Source organism: Mesoplodon bidens, assembly GCF_964165515.1.
Source record: "Mesoplodon bidens genome assembly, chromosome: 6".
NCBI classification, from domain to species: domain Eukaryota; kingdom Metazoa; phylum Chordata; class Mammalia; order Artiodactyla; family Ziphiidae; genus Mesoplodon; species Mesoplodon bidens.
This window is the reverse complement of record NC_138162.1, coordinates 68,065,090-68,091,154: the sequence shown is the minus strand read 5'-3', so window position 1 is coordinate 68,091,154 and position 26,065 is coordinate 68,065,090. Positions and strand designations below refer to the sequence as shown.

Genomic DNA, 26,065 nt, shown 5'->3' with positions numbered 1-26,065 from the left:
TTCTTTCTCTAGGTCCTTTAGGTGTAAGGTTAGATTGTTTATTTGAGATTTTTTCTTGTTTCTTGAGGTAGGCTTGTGTTGCTGTAAACTTCCCTCTTAGAACTGCTTTTGAGCATACCAAAGGTTTTGGATCATCATGTTTTCATTGTCATTTGTCTCTAGGTATTTTTTGATTTCCTCTTTTATTTCTCCAGTGATCTCTTGGTTATTTAGTAACATATTGTTTAGCCTCCAGGTGTTTGTGTTTTTTTATGTTTTCTTTCCTTGTAATTGATTTCTAATCTCATAGCGCTGTGCTCAGAAAAGATGCTTGATATGATTTCAATTTTCTTAAATTTACTGAGGCTTGATTTGTGACCCAAGATGTGATCTATCCTTGAGAATGCTCTGTGAGCACTTGAGAAGAAAGTGTAATCTGCTGTTTTTGGATGGAATGTCCTATATATCAATTAAATCTATCTGGTCTATTGTGTCATTTAAAGCTTGTGTTTCCTTATTAATTTTCTGTTTGGATGATCTGTCCATTGGTGTAAGTGAGGTGTTAAAGTCCCCTACTATTATTGTGTTACTGTTGATTTCCTCTTTTATAGTTGTTAGCAGTTGCCTTATGTATTGAGGTGTTCCTATGTTGGGTGCATATATATTTATACTTGTTATATCTTCTTCTTCGATTGATCCCTTGATCATTATGTAGTGTCCTTCCTTGTCTCTTGTAAAATTCTTTATCTTAAAGTCTATTTTATCTGATATGAGTATTGCTGCTCCAACTTTCTTTTGATTTCCATTTGCATGGAATATCTTTTTCCATCCCCTCACTTTCAGTCTGTATGTGTCCCTAGGTCTGAAGTGGGTCTCTTATAGACAGCATATATATGGGTCTTGTTTTTGTATCCATTCAGTGAGCCTGTGTCTTTGGTTGGAGCATTTAATCCATTCAAGTTTAAGGTAATTATCGAATGTCTGTTCCTATTACCATTTTCTTAATTGTTTTGGGTTCGTTTTTGTAGGTCCTTTTCTTCTCTTGTGTTTCCCACTTAGAGAAGTTCCTTTAGCATTTGTTGTAGAGCTGGTCGGGTGGTGCTGAATTCTCTTGCCTTTGCTTGTCTGTAAAGCTTTTGATTTCTCCATCAAATCTGAATGAGATCTTTGCTGGGGAGAGTAATCTTGGTTGTAGTTCATTCCCTTTTATCACTTTAAATATGTCACTACTAGAGAATGGACTTGAGGATAGGGGGAGGGGGAAGGGTAAGCTGGAACAAAGTGAGAGAGTGGCATGGACATATATACACTGCCAAATGTAAAATAGATAGCTAGTGGGAAGCAGCCGCATAGCACAGGGAGATCAGCTCCGTGCTTTGTGACCACCTAGAGGGATGGCATAGGGAGGGTGGGAGGGAGAGGCAAGAAGGAAGAGATATGGGGACATATGTATATGTATATGTATAACTGATTCACTTTGTTATAAGGCAGAAACTAACACACCATTGTAAAGCAATTATACTCCAATAAAGATATTTTAAAAAATATTAAAAATAAATAAATAAATAAATATGTCATGCCACTCCCTTCTGGCTTGTAGAGTTTCTGCTGAGAAATCAGCTGTTAACCTTATGGGAGTTCCCTTGTATGTTATTTGTCATTTTTCCCTTGCTGCTTTCAATAATTTTTCTTTGTCTGTAATTTCTGCCTATCTGATTACTATGTATCTTGGCATGTTTCTCCTTGGGTTTATCCTGTATGGGACTCTCTGCATTTCCTGGACTTGGGTGGCTATTTCCTTTCCCATGTTAGGGAAGTTTTCGACTATAATCTCTTCAAATATTTTCTCGGGTCCTTTCTCTCTTTCTTCTCCTCTGGGACCCCTAAAACGCAAATGTTGTGTTTACTGTGTCCCAGACGTCTCTTAGGCTGTCCTCATTTCTTTTCCTTCTTTTTTGTTTATTCTATTTTGCACCAGTGAATTCCAGCATTCTGTATTCTAGGTCACTTATCTGTTCTTCTGCCTCAGTTATTCTGCTATTGATTCCTTGTAGTGTATTTTTCATTTCAGTTATTGTATTGTTCATCTCTGTTTGTTTGCTCTTTAGTTCTTCTAGGTCTTTGTTAAACATTTCTTGCATCTTCTTGATCTTTGCCACCTTTCGTTTTTCCGAGGTCCTGGATCATCTTCAGTATCATTATTCTGAATTCTTTTTCTGGAAGGTTGCCTATCTCCACTTCATTTAGTTGTTTATCTGGGGTTTTATCTTGTTCCTTCATCTGGTACATAGCCCTCTGCCTTTTCATCTTGTCTATCTATCTGTGAATGTGGTTTTTGTTCCACAGGCTGCAGGATTGTAGGTCTTCTTGATTCTGCTGTCTGCCTTCTGGTGGATGAGGGTATCTAAGAGGCTTGTGCAAGTTTTGAGAAGCAACCCCTTTATTTATTTGTTTATTTACTTGTTTATTAAATAATTTAAAAGGAATAATGGTGGGATAATATTTATGTACTAAACAATTATGTTTGAAAATGCCATCCAGTAGGTAGATATACAGACTTAAGAACTAGCTGACTAAAGTGGCTGACCCCTAACATATTCACAGGATCACTGCCTTACACAATATTGTAAGTTAAACATTCCAATTTTTCCTAAAGATGAATTCATTTTAATCTCTTAAGCATTTTAGCTTTGAAACAAATGTGCCAAGAAAGCCAAGAAGGAAGATTCATCAGTTAGGGATGCATATTAATGTAACTGAAATCCTAAATATAATAATGGAATGGTGCTATGGTGAAGACAAATCCAAGGAATTCAAAATATATTCATATCAAAAGACAAAGTGAGGAAAATGTATGCTCTCAGCAAACTGTGGGAGGGTTATTACTTTACTGTTTCCAACAAGCTCAAACCAAAACCCCATTAAATATTTGATCAGTTTGTGAAAGAGCAGCAAGTACTCTTCACAACCATAAATATGAACATCTTGCAGACAGGTTAATGTATGGCAGGCCCCTAAAAAAGATTATGCATGATAAAATAGTGCAATGTTGGCATATCCTGTGTGTAAAAATAAAATTGATGAAAACCACAGAACAACAAATGCGAGCTAAAGTTAGTTATAAAATAAGCTGTGTTTGGGAGACATCATAGAAGGTTGAGTCAGGGGGTTACAGGCTAACACTCAAATTGTACTATTTCAAATATAAACTAAGGATTTCTCTATTGTCCTAGACCAATATATCAAACCTAGAATAAACAGTCATTTTAGGATAAATGCCCAGGTCAAGCTATTCATTTATATCTATAATTAAGCTTTAATTGAAGAAATGCCAAATCAATTTTCACCATCAAACCTCACTGTATGATTTTGCTACTATAATTGTAATCCCCACTTTTGGGGATTCTCTTTAAACTAAAATACTCAGAAATTAGTTAAAAAACAAATACATATTTGAAAAGAGGAAAGATGGACATTAACACATCAACCAATTTGTACAGTGGTACCACTTGGTTTAGTATCTGAGATTTCACCCAGCAGAGAGTAAGAGGCAATAGTCTACTTTAAAAGACTGCTAAATAGACATATTTAGCCTTGGGGAAGATAAGAAATCCAAGTGTGAATAGTATTGGAAGGGATTCCTCATATGGGAGCTTGCAGAAAAATGGTAACGTGGGTAACTTAAGGTGGTAGACTGGAAAAAAATCATTGTAATGTGAAGAAGTGTTCTGTAATGGAAGTAACCATGGATAAGGATTCTATCTAAAAATAAAACAAAACAGAAAGCACTATTACAAAATTACCAGATTCATAATTTTACTTAACAAGCTATTGAAGAGAGTGTCACTTTCATTCCTAAGAAATTATTCAAAATAATATTTAAAGAGGAAAAACTGGACATTTTATTAATTCACTTTACATCAAATATAAAGTCTAATTCTTTCTGCATTTGGGCAAAGATGGAGTGGCAGAAGTTTGAAGTGGTGAGATATTTTATTGAATAACTTAAAATGGCAATTTAATACTGATAATGATAAATGTTAACAGTGTAGTAACTATTCAGTTCTGATCTTATATTCTGTTTGGTGAAAGATGATATATATCTGCAGACTTGGAGGTTTTCTTTTTTAATAGAGAAATATAGTACACTAATTCTGCTCATCTTACATTATATCAAAAAGTAGAAAGAACTCACATATTTACAGGTGGCCAGTGTAGCTAACTAGTACCAAAAAATGATTTAAAGACTGTATATAGAGGGACAGATCAGACCATATTCTCTAAGGAAAAAAATGATCCTGAGAATGTATTTCTTTGAATTTTCAAGAGAAATTCAAAATAAATTGGATGATTGCCTTTTATTGAATTAAGTTAGCAGAACTGGAAATATTTAAATGGGTAGATATATTGATTCATGTTTTTCTATAAACAAAGCAAGGTCTTGATAAATTGTAACACCTCTTCTCTCATTTTCTTAGAATTTTAGGGTAAAGTATGAAAGCTCTATTATAAACCTGGGAATTGATTGACCCTTCTCTAAAGAGAAGGAATACACCATTCACAAAACACAATTTCTTTTTTTTTTTTTTAGTCAACACACAATTCCTTATAGGAAGAATATTCAGTTATTAGATACTATGGTAACCCCTTCTCTTAGTTGAAAAAAACCCAAAACTTTTAAACCTATGCCAGGATAGATTTTTAAAATCTCTCACAATGTCTTCCTGATGGTAGTTTGAGCAATGACTTTTATCATGTCATTTATATTCATTTTTAATGCAAAAAAATCATTGATAATTAAGTGGATATGACTTCATAGCAAGAAAAGAATAAAAGACAAGGTATACTTTCTGCCTGGCCAATAGGTAGGCTGTTATTATTGATAATATTAGCACTAGTAAATAGATATGCAGAATTTCTGTCTGAGACAAGAGTCACTTCACTGACTCCATGGTAGATCAAGCTGACAGGCTATTTAGTCAGATGCTCAAGGTTACGCCAATGGCTTTAAAATCATCCCTCCAATATCCCCATATTCCATCAAATGGAGCACATTTTCTGAGACAGAATCTGCTATGATCAAGGGTAACCCTTCTGGAAATCCCTGCCTTCAAAGAAGCACTCAATGTCTTTTTCTCTGACCATTATTAGCCTTTGAAAGCATAATTTGTATCTCAAGCTTTTGAAATACTGTACCATTAATGATGCCTTACTAACTACAAAATTTGCTACCAGAAATCTGCATATGGTCAACTCAAAACTGTGGAAATAATTCAACAGTAAAATGTTCAACTTAAAAAGACAAATCTAATTTTCAAATTATACTAACATATCTATAATTTTAATATGCAAATACCATTTTGTAATTTACTTAAATGAGGCTAATAAAAACATTTTGTGGTAGATGTTGCTATTAATACACTTTATGAAAGAAACTCAGATTAATGACATGCCATTTAGATACTATGTGTTAAAGTTTGTATTTAGGCCAGGGTGGCTCTAGATTCCAAATACGTACCCTTTCCTATTTACCTATTACTCAGACATACTACTCAGGGCAAAATGGAGAAACAGGTGTTCTAGAGCAATGCTTCTCAAACTTTAATAGGCATCAACTCATCTGAGGGTCTTGTTGAAATGCAGATTATGATTCAGTTGGGGAGGTAGGAGGGACTGAGATTCTGAAGTTCTAACAAGCTATCAGATGATGTTAATACTTTTCTTAATACTTCTGGCCACATTTTGAGATGCAAGGATAATATTTGAAAATATTCAAAAAATTATGTTATACCTATGCAGGCATTTAATCTCTATCCTGGCCATGCTTCTTTTTGTTTTCTGAGAGGATGGATTCTGAGTAAATACACAGTACTTTACTATTTTTATATTACATGCGATCTTTATGAAAGTGATAGGGTTAAAGACCACTAAATTAGGTTTACCCCATTATTAAAAAGAGAGAAGTATCGGGCTTCCCTGGTAGCGCAGTGGTTGAGAGTCTGCCTGCCGAGGCAGGGGACAAGGGTTCGTGCCCCGGTCCGGGAAGATCCCACATGCTGTGGAGCGGCTGGGCCCGTGAGCCATGGCCACTGAGCCTGTGCGTTCGGAGCCTGTGCTCCACAATGGGAGAGGCCACAGCAGTGAGAGGCCCGCATACCGCAAAAAAAAAAAAAGAAAAAAAAGAAAAAAAGACAAGTATCAATAAACGAGGAACTGCCAACTGCTAAACAATGTCCTTGATTAATTTTCACACTGCTAAAATCCTTTCCTACTTTGAAAGCTTTATTAAAAGAAACTCAGAAAGTAATGAGGCATTAAAAGCTGTTTATTTTTAAAAGCAGCAAAAAATAACCAAACCTTTTGAAACAACCAAAGCTCCAAGCTGAGTAAATTTTTCAGTTTTTCTCAACCTATGAGATTAACTTCACATTCAATAATAATTAGTTAAGTGTTGCCTGATTTTTTTTAGTTAAGTGTTGCCTGATTTTTTAAGTGTTGCCTGATTTTTTTAGAATAACAACTAAAGGAAGAATCTGATCTATGTAAAATATTGATTGTTAGATAGAATATTGCTGTATGGTACCACTCTCACAAAATAGTAGGTATATTTTTTCATTAGTTTAACTGGGGGAGGCAAATATAAAATTCACAACCTAGTAGGTAATAATTTTTTAATGCAACAAATGGAAACTACTTTCCGGTAATTGTGTTTTCACAGGAAACTATCAGAACAAGTATCCAAAAAGAACAGTTTGTCCAAACCTGAATTTTGATTCACTGATTAATTCTAAGGCAGATATATTTCTTCTCTGCCTATAAATCTGATCATTTCTCTAAGCTAAAAGAACAAAACAAAGCAAAATGAAAAACCCATCTACCATGTTTGACTGGAAAATTTTCAAAAATCTTAGTCCAAATGAGGAAAGCTGTCAGCTAGACTCAGCAATATTTGTGTTCTTTAATTAAAAAACTGCCAAATAATTAAGGTAAAATGCTAATGTCCAAAAAGGAGGCTCTCTATGCTGACTCTGCCATTTAGAAATCTAATTATGCACACAGACTTACGTATATTTGGGTATATTTATGTATTATGTACATTACACATTATATAAATGTATTACTGAGATTGTATATGATAGCATGTTACTATTCTTCAGTTCTCACAGTCCAGTAGGTAATAGAGCTCACAGACACTTTTATTTAGAGATAATGTGACCCTTTACCCTAAAAAATAATAAAATACTTTTCTCATAAAAGTTGATTTGTCTGAAACAAACAGCCAGATCACTTTTTACTAAGTGGGTTAACTCATGGCTGTGAGATAAATAATTATAAAATGTGCATGGTTCCGCATATTATTTTGTATCATTTCCTAAATGTTTGTGAAAACTGGGGTTATTTTCCAGCCTTAAATTTACACATACTAGGTAGATTTCATCAAATTAACTGCCAATTTGCACTAATCTTTGAAATATTCTATATCATGACAATGGGTTCACAGAACACTTGCTGGACAATCTAGAGTTCTTGCATAAAGTGATTCTACATTAAAACTTTTCTTACAGCTTGAAGGAGAACAAAAGCATCCCATTGGCAAAACCTTAGAGGATTTACTAAAGGTGCTATTTGAAACTAATTTTCCCCTTTACAAATTTCCTGAAGAGATATATAAGGAAATAATCTTTTTTCCTGTTCTTTATGTCAATACATTAATATCTAGGGCTTAAACCAATACCTAGTTGTCAAGAGGGCCCACTGTAATAACTGACTGATAGTTTCTGGGCTCCTGCAGAGACCCAACCCCACTCTTTGATATCTCTTGGAAAAATGACGCTTAGATCCTTGCAACAGGAAACATATTACACTGCTGCCACAATTTCTGGAGTTTTGGTGATAAAAATTTTCTGCCACCAGGTTGGGATAGACAGTAAAGGGAAAGGACTATATGTTCCTGATATAAGCTCTCTGTCTCTGAAGATTAGCTTCCATTTTAAAAAAGCAAAACAGTCTTAAACAAAAAGAAATACCTTATGTAATTGGCCCTACACAGATTAGGGAAAAAAGTAGAACTCCTAAAAAATATTGAGAGCCAAACATTTTCATCAGTGACTCATCTAGCCTGGAGCCATTCCATAATACTATATTAATAGCTATTGAGACACAAACTTAGCTTTTTCTTTTTTTAAAACAATTTCATGATGATGGCTATTGAATTATACCTGGTACTCTAAAATGCTTTTCCATGAGACTGTACAATTGGAAAAAAGTAGAAAGAGTTGCAGCAAAGATGGGATATAAGAGAAGGTTTTTACAAATTTTTCAATATTTGAGAGAATATTGAAATACAAGAATCTCATTTTTAAAAATGCACATCACAAACACACATACATACACAAACACACATCTACTACAAACTTCCCTCTGCCCAAAGGAACTTGTTAGCAACTTAGAAAAGTGAACAGAGTAGAAGAAAAATTCTTTTACATAAAGCCTTTTTATCTCTTGGAATCTAGTCAACATAGCCAGTGTCAGAGTTTTCCTATGAGACTGAATGACTTGCTGGAGGCAAGGCTTTAGAATGTTATGCACCTGACAAAACACTTGATTAGATGTTCTGTGAGTTCTGGTGTTAATATGGGGCTAAACTCAATTCTATGCAGTAAAAGAACCATGATTTAATTAAATAGAGAAGGAGGCAATATGAAGACATAGGTTCAAGCAATCAGAAATTTAAAATTAGAAGATAGTATCTTTTTGTTTTATGGCAGCCCACTCTCTTCTAACTCTGACAAAATGTCATGTAGATGGAAGTTCTCAGACCAGGCTAGTTGTTTTGCATCTTCATTAACATGGGTTGGGGTATTTTCTAGCTTCTAAAGAACATGACTGCAGTGTGGCAAATGTATGCTGTATTAGTTTTTTTAGAGTTGGAGTCTTGCTTTTTGATGATAAAACTAAGTCATGTTTTATTATTCTCACTAGTACTTGGCAAATAATAAATTTACAACACTAGGCTAATATATTGGAATTAACAGTCAAGTTGCTTTTATCTGATTCAGTTAACGTTGTTTTAGTTGTCACTGCCCTCTTTGCTATATGTACAATACGTGATTTATTTCAAGAAAGTGAAATGGGGTTTAAAAGAATTGCTTTATAAATCCACATATTCCATGGAATTAGGATTAATTGAAAGTAGTATTACTATTTTGGAATATAACTTTAAAATGTTACTATATGTTTTCAACTAGTCATTTGTTATGTCCTTGGATAGCAAAGATCATAAAATGTGTCCATGAATACTTTATACTTGAACTCCTGATGGGTAGGGTACTTAGGTCTTTCTCTGGTTTCTTTTCATGGGAAACAGCTTAATGAGTACTTTGCACAGAGGTCTTGTGGTGAAGCTATTTTATATGAATATTTTTAAGTTATAAAAGTGTGTATGTTTATTGTATAAAAGTTGAAAAAATAGAATAGAGAACAATGACACCTATAATCTTACAATGTGGACATAACTATTATACTGACATTCTTACACATTATTGAGTTTACACTGAATATACCATTTTGTATATTTTTTGCTTAATGTGATGATATACACTTATATATTATTTAAAACTTCATAACCAGTTTGATGTACACAAAATAGTCTGTCATAATGTGTAACAATTTACTTAAGTGACTTGAATATTCACATTTTCTATGTTTTTGATATTTGAAATAATACAGAAAAAAAATCATGCAAATATTTGTAATTTCAGATCAGTAAATCAAGGACAAAAGTTGGACTCTACTAGACGTCTACTGAACTGCATTTCTGTACCCTTTTTTCTCTGGAAATTTCCTTTTCCTTATCTCACCCACATACTTGAGGTGGCAACTGTCATTTGTGTAACATGAACTTGCCCTCTGTCACAGTAAACTTGAATACTCTCTGAGAAATTTTAATTGGGACTGAGAGAATGACTTTTATCTGCTCTGGGTGGTTCCACTATGCAAATCTCAAGAGCTAATATTGGTGTGTTCCAACATACAGACTGAGTGTACAGAGGAAACTTGACGGGTGTCAGAAGGATAAATAAAACAAATGGCAGGAAAAAAGCAGTAACAAAGAACAGAGAGAGAATATGACACAGCTTCTCAAAGAGTTTCATTCCTGAGGCATATTTACAGTCCTGATCTTGGCTTTCTAGAAGATATCTTAGTAACCTTATACCTTTATATATATCTATATATATATATTTGGTTCATTTGTCCAGATTGGGTTTCTATATCTTCAAAAGCTTATTTTCTAGTAATAGAAATGAATGTTTTAAAGACTTTTGATACACACTGCATACAGTGTCTTTTACTGTTACCTTAGCTAAGCTGAAACATTTCTCACAATTCATTCTGTGTATAGTTTTAGTTAGGCCACAGGAAAAACCTGCACATGATTTGGCAAGTAGAGAAGTGAGAGCCATTTTTCTCTCCAAAGTTGGGTGCAGGAAGTCAGAGCCTGGGGCACATGCCCTGGTCTGCTGACTTACTGACACAGGGCAGCACCGAGGCATGCAGCTCCTTCAGCTTCTCTGAGGTTAAATGCATGTGGGGCCCTTTGGTGAAGTTGCCGACTTCTCCTGCAGTTCATCCTATCATCAACATTAGTGTTGGTGAGAGACAGACAGGAGTTGAGCCCCAGCTTATCTTCCTGGGTCCTCCTTTATCCTCATGGGTTCCAGTTTTGTCCTGGCTCTCCTCCACTTCACAGCTCAACCGACTTAAAACAACTTCAAGCTCAATATCAGATGAAGAGGCAACAGCCTTGTATAAATGTCCCCCTCCACTGCCACAATTCCATAAAATCCCTATAATACATCCCTTATTTCATATCATCAGAGTGATCTGCTTCTCTGACTTTGGTATAGAAGATGAGCACTATTATAACAAAAACCGAAAACATGTGGCATTGGCTTTGGGTCCAGCAGTGAAGGAAACTTGAAGGGCTTTGAGAAAACTACTAGCAGAAACCTGACTAGCTGGAAGGAGATGAGGGTTTAAAGAAGAGAGGCCAGCCCGCAACTATTTGAATGATCCCCAGCCGATCAAGTGTTCCAGGTGAGAACACTGATACTGCAGAGCGGAAGCAAACCATCCCCTCTGTATCTGAATACCTGATCCTCAGGCAGTATTATGCCCCTCAGGAAGGACTGGTTTGTTAGCAGTAAGATGTGATTCATGAAGCAACTGGTGCTGGAAGTGGAGCAGCCAGAGTTGCCTCTGCTCTTGAGCTCTGTGCTAGAATCCTGTATACTTACAGAAAAATCCCCCTTTTTTGCTTGTTAGTCCAAATTGAGTTTCTCTAATTAGCACTCAAAAGGAGGTCTGACAAATCGTACAATCTACAGAAACAAACATTCTTCATGCATATTGTTTTTCAAAACTACTACCATCCTGTATCTTACTATTTTTTATGCAATTTTGAATGAAGAAATGCCCCCAACTTGAAAAACCGTGATCAGTTTTCATTTGATGTATAAACTTAACCAGTTCTTTTGTTCAAGGAATTATGCAGTCATCTACTCAATCATCTAGGAAATATTTTATTGAGCTCTTTAAATGTACACGGCAGTGGGTTAAGCAAAGAGAAGGATACAAAGAGTTATATAGTATCTGAGTAGTTAATCACACAGTAGCAGCAATGACACACATGAACAGAAACTAAGACATTTCCTTGATTCTATGATGCACTTATTTTTCACATTTAAATCTGTTTAAAATCAGGGCACACCATTTAATTGATGGGTGCATTTAATGTGGGAGTGTTTCTTCCCCCTGAAAAGCTGCTATTAAATCAACACATGTGCCTTATTATCCGTGATGTTTTAGAAAGGAGGAAATGCAACATTGCACAAGCTAGTATGTAATAAGTACCATGAGCGACACCAGGAGACTTAAGATTTTCACTAGCTGGATAATGTGAGAATACGTCAAAGCATTTCAACTGGATCTAGAAGAGGAAAGGGCATGACATTTAAGAAGGATCTCCTGTGAATACATAATATGAACTTTCTTATAATCCTGACGACAGCTGTAAATGATAGGAATTAACTTAATATTCCTGACCATACAAATGAGGTTCAGGTTAGTGAGAAGAAAGTCCTTGATGTTTTCACACTTAGATATCTCTAAACTGAGGGGTACACTCTTTTCAGAACATAATAATGAATACATCATACTTACTAGGTACTTACTACATGCACTGTAGTAATGTGTACAATGTAGTACGTTCTAAATCCTTTACATATAAGACTCATTTTAGAGATGGGGGAACTGAGACCTGAAGAAATCAAGTAAATTTAAGGAGGTCACACAACTAACAAGTGACAAAGCTGTATGGATTAAGAACCCCAGCAGTCTCATAAAACAATGTGTGTTATTAACCACTATTCTCTGTGTCTCTCCGGACAGCATAAAACACTTTCTCCCAAACTTCTGACTACGCCATTAAAAACTGTAGTCCCCTGGCTCTCGATTTCCCTTAGGTAACTACATTAATTGACAGATTTATGATGCAAATAACTTATTGTCTGTTTCTACGACCTCCAAGTAATCTCCTTAAAGACAGGGTTGTGTATCTGTTTTGTTCACTGATGTGTCTTTGCCTGGGACTGTGCCTAGCATAAGGTAGGAGCTCCATAGGTATTAGTTGAATAAATTAATGAATAAATCTTAAAAAGGAGATGAGAGAGTGGATTCCATGAGTGAACAGTAATTGGATAGGAACAGAGGCAGGACAGTGGGAGTTGTGTTCTGAAACACGGATTGGTGCCGACCGCCTAAGGTGTCCAGTGGGAGCAGAAGAAATGTGTGAGCATCCTTCTAGAGAGGGAGGTACAAGCCACCCAGGCTCATCTGCATGAGCCTTTGCTCCCTCACGTTTTATTTTGTAGCTTGTTCAGCAACAGACACTGGAAAAGAGGGCAGGAAGACATCAAAGTAGCTGTGTTGTTCATATTTTTTTCTCCCTTTGTTAACTATTTGCTCTCTTTCCAGCTGACACTACAATTTCAGCCATTTAATGATACAATTGTTTTTGAAAACGACACAGAAACAGACACCCACTGCCATTTAATTGGCTGCCCGGACAAAGTGGAATCTGCTGTTTTGTAATTATTTCATTTTTGAGGTGTGTAGGAATCTGGAGAGGCTGGGAGAGGGATAACATTTACTGCCATTAAAAAAGGTAAAAACTTAAGGAGGGATATTAAACAGCCTATTTAATTAAGGCCTGTCAATTCCATGGCACACTTGGATACTATGAAGATCACTCAATCCCAGCAAAGACTGCTAAAATTGTTTATCCAATTCAGCCTGCCCTTAGGTCAATGGAATTTCACTTGCCATAGAAATTTTACATTATTTTATGTCAAGTTTACTTCGAAGTGGCTTGCTAATCCTAATAAATCATAGCAAGAAGCAGAAATCTGTTATAAACGTCTGACCCTTTCTCCTGCACAGTTTAGGTATGCTCTATCCAGGTCTCTGGGTTTGCTCTGTAATCAGCTCCTGCATCTCTATACCTGGTCGAGTTCTGCTTCCTTCTCAACATTTGAAGTAATGCATTAAAAACGGTGCTATTTATATTTTCTGTTATTGCAAAAAATATCCCTCCTCTACCAAATGTTACAGAAATCATATCAAAGTTGACCGAAGTCTTCATTGTTTTCATTTTTAACATACAAAATGAAATACTGGATTTCTAAACAGACCACTTGACATAGTGAAAAAAACAGGGTTTGAACACAAAATATTGTGTTACTGATGCCCAGGTGCTAAAGCTAACTGTTATACACAAAAGTAAGTGTAGACTAAAGATTGGAGAAAGTCTGAAAAGCAGTTCATCAATTTAGTTAACAAAGTCTATGAAAAGAGGTTATAAGATGATAGGCCAATATACCCATGCATTAAATCAAAATTTAAAAGGTATCCTCCCTGTGAAGAAAATGCTTCCAGACATCTTTTTTCTAGGACTTATCTAGTATTACTTCTCCTCTTTCTTCCAGGAACCTGGAACTTCTTTAAGCTAATGACACAAAAGCTCTTGTTTCACTATTCCTTTTCTTTCTAATAGCCTCACATCATGTGCCTCAGTTTTGTGTGTGTGTGTGTGTGTGTTACGCACGTCTCTCACTGTTGTGGCCTCTCCCGTTGCAGAGCTCCAGACGCGTAGGCTCAGTGGCCATGGTTCACGGGCCTAGCCGCTCCGCGGCATGTGGGATCTTCCCAGACTGGGGCACGAACCCGTGTCCCCTGCCTCAGCAGGTGGACTCTCAACCACTGTGCCACCAGGGAAGCCCCATGTGCCTCAGTTCTGTTCCTGCTTCAAAGTCTCACTTCAGCTTATCAGAGCTAAGTATTTTGTAGGTCCTTCTTCCTAGCAAACTAACTTTCTCAAAATTACATATAAATTTTTCATGGAAATATAACAAGCAAGTATAATTAAACAGGTGCAACCTTCAGCATAAAGCTAATAGGGCATCATTTGTTTTTTGTGTGTGTCTGTAATTAAAATGAGTGTTTGTAATGTTAACGGGATATTATTGAATTCTACCCAACATTAAGCCAAAAATAGGTGAAAGCCATGACTGAATCTCAGAGTCTGGATGGAAGGAGATTAGTAAGTAGTCAGAGAAAGGAAACAAAAAGCACAAGAGTTTTGGGAGAGCACTAACTTTATGTGGCTCCCAAAGTATCCCAGGAAGGGAAAGAGCATGGAAGATCATGCATGGTAAGTTTGTATGGGCCAGGAAATGCAATGAATAACTTTGCCTGTGTTCTAATGGTCAATCACAAGAATTTAACACGGAGAACAACTGGAGACAGTGGGCCATGGGTGTTCTAACACTTAATGTCTGTCCCAGATAATGGTGTTGGGGCTCAGGGTAGGTCACCCCAAAATATGCCAAATTGGCATTTTGATTATTTTGAATTAAAGTTACTTAAGAAACAGCCAATGCAAGAGGGGCACTTTGACCCTCCTCTCTGTCTCCCAGAAAGCAGGAAATAAATTGTCCATGTGAAAGGTCCCTTCCTTTGTATCTGGAGGTAGAAGGACATCCTTATCACTAGAGAAAGGGAATTTGGGCCAAGAACATGTGTAAATAACCTTGCTACTTCTTTACTAATTTACTAAACAACCCAAACTCTGTTTAGATTCATCACTAATTAAGCACCAACAGCTTAAACTTCTTTGTCCTGTCAATTCCTCATAAATCCATCGTTTCTTTTGATGAAAAAGTATAGAAGCTGCCTACTTTAGCCACTTCTTCAGTCTCATTGCTATGAAGCCTTCTTGTGCATGAACTAAATTTGTTTTTTCTTTTCCTGTTAATCTGTCTTGTGTCAATTTAATTATTAGACCATTTAGAAGAAATCAAGAAGGGTAAGGGGAAATGTTCCCCTCTCTGACAATGGGGGCTTAAAAACAAACAAAAACAAATAAACAATGAAAGAAAAAAAGAGTTTCCTTTTCATTACTGACCAAAAGAGAGTTGTCAAATAATTACAAGGCAGACATTGATAAGAGTGGTATCAGAAACAAGACACTAAGACATCACAGAGCGAGTGGAGTCGCAGTGGTGAAGTCAGGGAAGTAATATTAGAACCAGACTGTAAAGGACAGCTGGAATTTGGAAGGTCATTCTCCATAAACACAAAGATGGAATTTTTCCAGATATACAATGAAGAAATAACAAACAGCTTGGGAGGTTTTGAATGGAGGGTATCCATTTAAGGGCAGAGTTAGGGAGCCATTTGACAAAGAAGACTGGGTAAGTTGGTTTGCAGCTGCAACATCAGCAAATATAGGCATATACTGAACATTGCCAGAGTATTTAAGTCCTTTTAACAAGAGATAGTTCCTTTTCAATGTTATATCTCCTTAGTGGCTTATTTTTGGCTTATTAAGTTTGAGGGGTATTATATTAAAAATTATCTTTAAATCACTTTAATAAGTGCTAACTGTAAAACTGAATTTCCCCCTCAATATCACATTATTTGTATATGCATTTTATTATAAATTCCAAATAAAAATTTAATCCAAAGATTCTGAAAAGTTAGGGTTAGAAATATATATAATCAGTAAAGATATTTAGATTTATAGATATAGATACTACAAACACAGCATGCCTTACTCTTCTTAATGTCATATTGCAAGAGGACTTAGATATAGTTGCAAAGAATGGTACTTATCAACTTACTGTGCATTTGAATAGGAAATTTATGTGGAAAACATCAGTCAGGGTATAATGGAATATGTACTAAGAAAATTAATATAGTTTTTAACATACAGAAGTTGTGCTATTGAAAAATTAAATATAAAACAAGAGTTTTATATGGACTCATGCTTTACTTTTTCTATGAGGTAGATGTTTTTACAGGGGAAGAATGTGAGGCACAGACACATTTGAAAACTTTTCCAAGGTCATATAAATAGTGGAACCCATTATTTTACACAAATTATGTTTCCCCGGGATCTATATACTTAATCTCTGTGCCAAACTACCTCCCATAATAAAATGATATATTTTATGCTCAAACACATTTTCAGTAATCCTTTTTCTTTAAAATTTTCATAGTACTACATTTATTAATTCATCACTTGGAAAATAAAGCAAATGTTTTCTCTCATTTCTCTATACCAGAGATTAAAGAGTTATGAAGTAAGTTGCATCTCTATCATATGAACCTCCTTCTATTTTTAGCCCAAAGACCAATTCAGAATGTATAAAAAGAAAACTATAAATGGAATACCACTGTGTCTTGCTAGCAGTATCATAGTTACAACCAAGAAACAAAGCTGAGTATGCAACGTTCATCTTCACTTCTCAGCACAATTGGCTACCAGGAGTCACTTGGAGTGCTATAGCTCAGTCACTGAGCAAACTCAGCTTTTTGGCTCATGAGTGACATTTAGGCAAGCAGCGGATTGATCCTTGAGACAGTTGCTTGAAATCTAATGCTAGATTTCTATCCAATCCAATGTCACCTTTAACTGATAGACTACAGTAATTTCACAAATAGACATTGAAAAGACCAAAGAAGTGTCAGTTACAAGCCAATAACATATATATTCACTCCACAAATAATTTTTCTGTGTACCAGACACAGTGTTATGGATATTCAGTGCTCAACCAAACCTCACATGGTTGGCCTATTTTGACTTTTATTGCATCTATTGATAAAGATGTACTGCTACTTTCCTTTCCCACCTAAAACTCTAACTCACCTTTTCATTTCAAATACCTGACCAAACAAAATATCAAATCTTATGTATAGAATTTACTTGACTAGCCCCTACATCAAAGTGTTGCTTTCTTAGAAGTTCAGAATGTTATGTATCAGTTAGGCAAAAAGATCTCTAATGGCAAAGGGATTGCCTTTGAGAGGGATAGCCCATGTTTGGAGCAGCCTATGTTTTCTCTGAGAAAGCAGAGCAGAGATTCAATATAGAAGGGATAATTTAGCAGATGTATTGTTCATAAGACAAATGGATATAAATTAAATGAAGCACATTCTTAAAGGGAACCTGGGGTCAAAAATGCAATCCACAAAACAGGAAAAAAAAATTCTGAAGAAAGTTTCACGGCTATGATGAATTCAACTGAGTAAGAAGAAAGCATATTGTTGCCATTATTTGTGGGATCATAGTTAGGAAGCAGCAGGGTATTTGGGTGGTATTGGTCAGACTCATTAATGAATGCATACAATTCCTGGAATAAGAAGGTTTCTAAAATGAGGGGAGTGCTAGAAGTTGTCCTGTATAGTTTATCTAACATGAGGGCAGAGACCTTTTAGAGCTCTTTCCTCCCTATTTGGATGTTAAAACCAAGCAGTTGACCTTTAAGAAGCTGAATGATTCTTAATTTGCATAAAGCCTTTTTTCTTTTTTTTTTTTTGTTATTCCTTCATTATATGGGCACAATGCTTTAAGACAGCACAGCTACTTCCTATTTGTTTATGCTCCTTATGAGAAAAACAAGTATCCCTTACTTTTTCCTTTCCTCCAACTAAAGTGCAATTTTAGGCAAACTGGTATCTTCAAAGCACAAGGAAAGTTTTCACTCAGAAAGACTTCTCTAGGAAGAGATAGGTTTCCAGGATAATAAAGCTATCATGACATCTGTCTTCTCCTCTACATGACAGGAATTTTCAAGGTAGAAAAGCAGATAGAAAAGAGATGTATTTATTCATTCAACAAATATTTATCAGGAAAAGGACAACTGGGAGGAAATTGGATATTGGATCTATGGACTTTTATGTTTGTTTCTTAGAGGCAAGATTGAGCTAAGGTCTGGTACATGAGATCAGTAATATTTTCTCCCCAAAGTTACTCTAGAAATCTGAGCGATTACAAGCACTGGGAAGGGGAGATGTCATTATCTTTAACAGATAAAAATAGATAGAAATTAAGGAGGAATGTTTGCCTCGTTATTTTTTTCACACCAGCTACTTGGTCTCCTCACTTCTGATTTTTCATCTATGTAGTCCGTCCATCATAATGCTATCATAATTTTTCCAAGGCACAGTTATGATTATAGGATCGCACAGATTAGAACAACAAATAAATAATAATAATAACAAAAGACCAACACCATCAATATCCATTTTTTGTTTATATAGTAACATATAATTTTTTAGATCAGGCTTCAAAACTTCTACCAAAGAATCCCAGTTCAACCTTTTGAAATAATATCTCAACTCTTCCTTATCATATTTGAAGATTCAGTCTATCCCCTATTGCCAAAATGTCCCTATTCATTTCCACCTCCATGCTTCTCATACTTCCGTCTTGAAAGAAATTATTTTATCCAACCTCACATATCTATATCCCATCCAGCTCAAAATGCCATTTGCTTTCTTCAATAATTCATTCATATTCCAACAGCTAAAATAAAGCCTCCATTTTTTGAAATTTCCATTCTACTTTATCTTGACAAGTTAGCAATCTCTACCTGTAATGTCATTATATATGTGTTGCAAATATTTTCCAGTCATTTACAGATATTATTATATATAATGTCTTCATAGTAACAAGCTTTCCAAGAATTGCTAGTTTGGAGTCAATAACAAGAACATATCAATCTTTACAGTGTCAACCCAAGTTGATCTTTCACTAGTTTCCTCTTGGCACTATATCATACAACTGTGTATATCACACTAGTTTGGAATTATGTACTATTTGTATCAATCCCTGTCTTTGTTTAATTTCAGAATTGTACAGTACAAAAAGTGGGCGCCTTTGAAGTCAGATTTAGATTTGAAACCAGCTCTGACATTAAATAGCTCTATGTACTAGGGCAAACTATCAACTACCTTAGAGCCTTAGTTTATTTCTCAAATAGGGATAAAACACTTACAAGAGTTTTTGAAGATTAAATGGAATGATTCTTATTAAGCACCTAGGACATGGCAAGTCCTGAAATGAATGCCAGCTTTCTTTTGCAACACCATCTCATGAGTTACACTGTCTCTTCTAAACTGAACATCCTGTAACAGTTTCTAAGTATCTTCTAAAGTGTATAGCAGAACTGAACACAGGTGACATGCAATTAGTGCCAATGACCATATGTCAGGGATGGAAACAGAGTTTTATAGACTTTCCAACACTGTGTCTGAAATGAAAAGCTATTATTATGCAATGGATAGAACTCAGGTCAAACAGTCTGACATCTGACTCTAGATTTGCAGATATTACTTACTAGTACTGTGACTTTGAGACAGGTCCTTTACTTCTTTGAATCTCCATTTCTTCACCTGCAAAAATGAGGACATTGGACTAGATCCATGATTTTTAATTTAATTAATACTATAAGGTTTATTGGTTTATTCATTCTGTGAATGAAATTTTGTGGAAGTATAACAAATGAAAGCTTTAGAAGTAGAGCTACTCCAGATACAAAGAGGAAGTTTAGAGCCTCCACCTTTTGGTCCCTTCCTGTTAACCAGACTAAATGTGGCTTAAATCTAGTCAGAGATTTACAGGGGATTCATGAAAAATTGTAATAACTAAGCGTTCAATCAGGTCTACTCAGAAAGCATGTATAAGAAATGACAAACTTTATCCATTCATTAAGGAGGATATTTAGGTTGTTTCCATATCTTTGCTATTATGAATAATGCTGAAATGAACACAGGAGTGCAGAAATCTCTTTGAGATACTGATTTCATATCCTTTGAATATATATCCAGAAGTGAGATTACTGGATTAAAATGTAGTTATATTTTTAATATTTTGAGGAAACTCCATAGTGTTTTCCCAAAATGGTTGTACCAATTTACATTCCCAAATGTTCGTTGACGGATGGATAAAGAAAATGTGACTATATATTTGGCTATATATATATATATGTGTGTGCGCACATATACACACACACAAACTGAAATATTAGCCTTAAAAAAGAAAGAAACCCTGTCATTTGTGACAACATGCAAAAACCCAAAATCTTTATAAGTGAAATAAGCCAGATGCAGAGTAACAAATACTGCATGTTCTCAGTCATATGTGGAATCCGAAATGTCAATTTCATAAAAACAGAGAGCAGAATGGTGGCTCTCAGTAGCTAAGGAGAGTGAGATATGGGAAGATACTTGTCAAGGGGTACATAGTTTAGTTATGCAATATAAATAAGTTCTGCAGATTTAAGGTGCAACAATGTGATTATAGTTAACAATATTGTATAATATATTTGAAATTTGTTACATTTGAAATTTGTTAAAAGGGTGAATCTTAAGTTTCTCACTCCCCCCCACCTCAAATGCTAACTAGATGAGGTAATGGATATGTTAATTAGCTTGATTGTGGTAAATATTTCACAATGTATACATATATATCAATTCATCTATTTGTATATCTGAAATATATGCAAGTTTTAATTATCAAAATTAAATTAAGTCAGGTAGCCTTTTTAAATTGGGGGAAAATAAACGAAAGGCCAAACTTTAAGCTACTCTTCATATTCACCAAATATTTCCTAAAGATTCACTGAAACTCTAAAAGTTTTCTTACTAGGCATGCTGCTTACATTGTCTAATTAGCTGAAAATTCCAAATTGAAACTCCACAACTCTAATGTTTAAATACAGAAAAAAAAATAAATAGGTTTATAAAAGTTAATACAACTGACAAATAAGAGTGATCATACACTGATGTTTTATGTTTTAAAAACCATATTGGGTACAAAACTCATGTGGATGTGCTGTCTTCACACTTCAAATAGCACTTAGAGTGTGTCATGATGAACACCATATCATAGAATGGCCAGTGTGCAAAAATCTTGCAAGAAATTAAACACATGCTTTGGAGTAAGAGAGATGATTTTAACATTTTAACATTAAAGTTCTGGGAAGTTTACTTAACCTCTAAGCTGCAGCTTATCTGTAAAATGCAAATAACAATATTGATCCTCCCTGCTTTTATGTGTGTTTTTTTTTTTTTTTGGTGATTGCAAAGTAATATTCACTGTAAGGAAGCACTAGCTCTTATTAGGTGCCTAATAAATATTAAGTCCCCTTTTCCTTCTCTTTTTATATAATTCCATAAATATAGTTAGCATTGTTAACACAGAGCGTGAAGCAATGTAAGCAACTCAATTTTTAATGGTCTCTTTTACAGTGGTTTCTAATTTCCTAACCTTTCAAAGCTGTTAAAATAAAGTCAAATAATGATACTGCTGTGGTATAAGTGTTGCTAGGATCAATAAAGCGTGGTTGTTGGAATAAATTGCAATTAAAGGGGTAGTGCTTGATTGCTTGACAGTAGGTAGTCTTTCTGGCCCAAATAAACTCAAGTGTCAGTCTGATTTACAGGCTAATTAGTATGGACTGCACATGCATTTCATTGGGAGACCGTCAGATCCTATTGACTTCTATCCACATCATGAGTGTGCTCTTGACTTTGTTCAGTGTCACTAACAGGTGACATGTCCTCTTTACTTGTTTACTTTGTTTATTCAAGAATATAGTCATAATTTTTAATTAAGTAGAACATAGAAGAAATGTAATATGTTTGTAAATAAGCACTCAAACAGCTCTAAAAATTTCAATATAACTTTCAGTATGACTTTTTCTGTTTCTATACATTTAAGATAAAAACATGCAGAATTCAGAAATGGCATAGGCATCAATATAGCAAAGAAGGATGATTATTATTGAATCTTTGCAACAATAGAAAAATTCATATAAGCAATTAATTTATAGGCTGAAAATCTCAGGATAGGTATATTTCATGACAAATTAGTTGAATAACCCCTTAAAAAAGAGCGAAATTTTTATTTTCCAAATAAAGAAGTATGCTTACCTAAAGTACAATTTTGTTTATTCCTAATCTTTCTATTAATGTGGTATTTTATATGTAACATATTCCAATATATTCCCACATAATTATCTAGTGAATATGGGATATTTGAACACTACAGTGAGGTAATTAAACAATCCTTTGGATTATGAATTCCATTAAGGTATATAGTGTGTGTGTGTTTTCTTCCACTATGTATTTACTAATTAGTCTAGTCCCTGCTAGAGAAATAAATTTTTGTTGAATGAACAAATAAAAAATTACAATTCTTTAATAGGAACAATTATATATATATATATATATATAATTTATATATATATTTACATATATAATTAAGCATCTTTTCTATAAGCCCTACCTCCACATTTCTTGTAAATGCCACTTAAAAAAAATCATAATCATGCAAAAATACTCTGATGCCATACCTTCTCTGTTATCCCATACTTATGATAGATATTTATTTTACATGCTACTGTTACACCCAGAAAATCCCAATCATACTTATTATAGTACAATTATGTAACTTTCTGTTTCTGAACCCTATTTCCCTTTCCTTACACCTTCTAGAAAGGAAGCTTTGTGTAGACCAAAGTCAAAAAGACTAATCTTTTTTGTACACTGATGAATTCCCATCAGTTTCTGAATCATAGAAAGTGCTCAATAATTATTTGTTGTATAAAGAAACTAATAAAAATTTTCTATTATAAAAAATGATCACAATATATTTGTGACTTTACACATGAAAATATATTTTGATAATTCTGAGTAATCTTTTAACAGCTTTTATATAAGACAGTACAGAACTATTGATGCATTAAATTTAAGCAATTATACCAAAAACACAAAATAAAACACTAGAGTCAATGAAAGCATTTTAAAGAACAAAATAGGATCCTAAGATCAAAATGCTGATATAAATGTTTCCATGTAAAAATTAGAAGAAGTCCTTGAAAAAAATATGAAAAGACAAATTAAAAGCAAAACCCATTCCCTGGTTCTTAGGTAATGTCACCCAAAACAAGAACTTGGGCTCCTTGAGAGCAAAATATATGTCTACTGACCTTGTTAGTCCAAGGATTTAAATATAATACCTGGTTCACTTGAGAGCTCAATTCATATTTTAAATGCATTATGAATGAATCAATCAATTACCTGATGCAGAATGTCTAAGAATTGAAAAACAGTGTAAAAAAAATCAGGAAAACAAAATAAAGACTGGAAAAATATGAAAATGTGTTATACAGTAATTTAACTAATTAATATGGCACAGACTATATGTGTTGTATTATAAAATGATGGTATTATTTTAAACTACAAGTGATATGAGAACTCCAGAAAAATAAAATATATCTGAATAGGTAGGTTTAAAAAAATTCCATGATGAGCCATTACCCTTTTCCACCTTGAGTTCAGTGTCATTAACAGAGTTGAAGATAATATTTGAGAGCATCTTTTCCCCATGTCTGTAGGCAGAACTGGTGAGGAGGAGAGAGCATTTTGCTTTCCTGTCCTTGGGTTATTTGCTGAAATCAATAGTGGAAGAGGATGCACAGGTGTGGATCCAAAAGCAAGAGGCACTATAATTCTAAGAATGTGTGTTCCTGCATAGACCTTACAGCAGCTGTTCATCTCTGACTGATCTTGTCTATGTCCAGTTGTCTGATTATCAATTTGTGTAAAATCTTGCAATAAAGAGTTACAGTTTTATCTTCTGCATAACCGTGATGTCATTAAAATAAAGGAAATGTTTAAATACTTATAGCTGTCAAGTGGTCAAATCTTAGGCTATGGGGACCTTTCTCTTCACTATGACACCTACTCACCATACTAGTCTCCATCTATTTTTATTCCCATGAGCCACAGACACCCTCCCTCCCATCCAGTTGCTGTTTGCTTCGCTGCCTTGCTCCTGCCTGTCCTAACACTCCACTGGCTTTCCTTGGGGCTAGTTCAGGTCAGTCCTGCCTTTCACGGGTACATTTTGCTCTTCCTCCAGGTAATTTTTTGTTAACTCTCAGATCAGTTTTCATGAGGCAATGTTAAGATCAGTTTGACGTTCTAACTGTAAATTATCTAAAATGACAATCAGTTATGCCTATGATCCATTTTCTTACCAGGAAATGTTGTTTTCTAGATTTTTTTAAAGAGCACCATTTAATTTCAGGTAAAAGAAGCATCAGAAAATAGTGTTTGGGGGTATAAATTAGAACTCTAATGATTTAAAACAGGGATGACTTTCACATACTACAAGTGCTAAAACACTGCTCCATGCATAGCATATATCATCACTCAGTCAAAATTCTATCCCTCTAAGCAACAAAATGGACTCTGACTTTTTCTTAAAAATATGTTCTTGGGGCCTTCCCTGGTGGTGCAGTGGTTAAGAATCCACCTGCCAATGCAGGGGACACGGGTTCGAGCCCTGGTCCGGGAAGATCCCACATGCCGCGGAGCCACTAAGCCCGTGCACCGCAACGACTGAGCCTGCGCTCTAGAGCCCGTGAGCCACAGCTACTGAGCCACGAGCCGCAACTACTGAAGCACGTGTGCCTAGAGCCCGTGCTCCGCAACAAGAGAAGCCACTGCAATGAGAAGCCCACGCACCGCAACGAAGAGTAGCCCCCGCTGGCTGCAACTAGAGAAAGCTCGCGCTCAGCAACAAAGACCCAACACAGGCAAAAATAAATTAAAAAGAAAAATGTTCTTGGTCAGTTATTTCATGCAAAATAAACTTTGTATCCCTGTATTAAAAATGTATCTTTGGACTTCTGGGTAAGATGGCGGAAGAGTAAGACGCGGAGATCACCTTCCTCCCCACGGATACACCAGAAATACAGCTACACGTGGAACAACTCCTACAGAACACCTACTGAACGCTGGCAGAAGACCCCAGACCTCCCAAAAGGCAAGAAACTCCCCACATACCTGGGTAGGGCAAAGCGGAGAGATTCCCGCACAGAGGAGCGGTGCCGAGCGGCACTCACCAGCCCGAGAGGCTTGTCTGCTCGCCCGCCAGGGCGGGCGGCGCTGGAAGCTGAGGCTCGGGCTTCGGTCAGAGCGCAGGGAGAGGACTGGGGTTGGCGGCGAGAACTCAGCCTGAAGGGGGCTAATGTGCCACAGCTAGCCGGCAGGGAGTCCGGGAAAACTCTGGAGCTGCCGAAGAGGCAAGAGACTTTTTCTTCCCTCTTGGTTTCCTGGTGCGCGAGGAGAGGGGATTAAGAGCGCTGCTTAAAGGGGCTCCACAGACGGGCGCGAGTCACGACTGAAAGCGCAGAGCCCAGTGATGGGCGTGGGACGCTGGGGCTGCTGCTGCCGCCGCCAAGAGGCCTGTGTGCGAGTGCAGGTCGCTGTCCACACCGCCCTTCCGGGAGCCTGTGCAGCCCGCCACTGCCGGGGTCCCGGGATCCAGGGGCGGCTTCCCTGGGAGAACGCACGGCGCGCCTCGGGCTGGTGCAACGTCACGCCAACCTCTGCCGCTGCAGGCTCGCCCCGCACTCCGTGCCCCTCCCTCCCGCCCGGCCTGAGTGAGCCAGAGTCCCCGAAGAGGCTGCTCCTTTAACCCTGTCCTGTCTGAGCGAAGAACAGACGCCCTCCGGCGACCTACACGCAGAGGCGGGGCCAAATCCAAAGCTGAGACCCAGGAGCTGTGAGAACAAAGAAGAGAAAGGGAAACCTCTCCCAGCAGCCTCAGAAGCAGCGGATTAAAGCTCCACAATCAACTTGATGTACCCTGCATCTGTGGAATACATGA

At 36.1% G+C, this 26,065-nt stretch overlaps 1 protein-coding gene across 3 annotated transcripts in view; it reads right to left on the bottom strand.

Moving 5' to 3' along the window:
- The window catches only part of PTPRD (protein tyrosine phosphatase receptor type D), a 2,148,730-nt gene that overhangs the window by 1,858,121 nt on the left and 264,544 nt on the right, over positions 1 to 26,065 (bottom strand). For all 3 annotated transcript variants that reach the window (XM_081238160.1, XM_081238163.1, XM_081238162.1), the window contains one exon: positions 19,722 to 19,776. The gene's annotated coding sequence lies outside the window, so the exon portion shown is untranslated. The remainder of the gene's footprint in view (positions 1 to 19,721; positions 19,777 to 26,065) is intronic.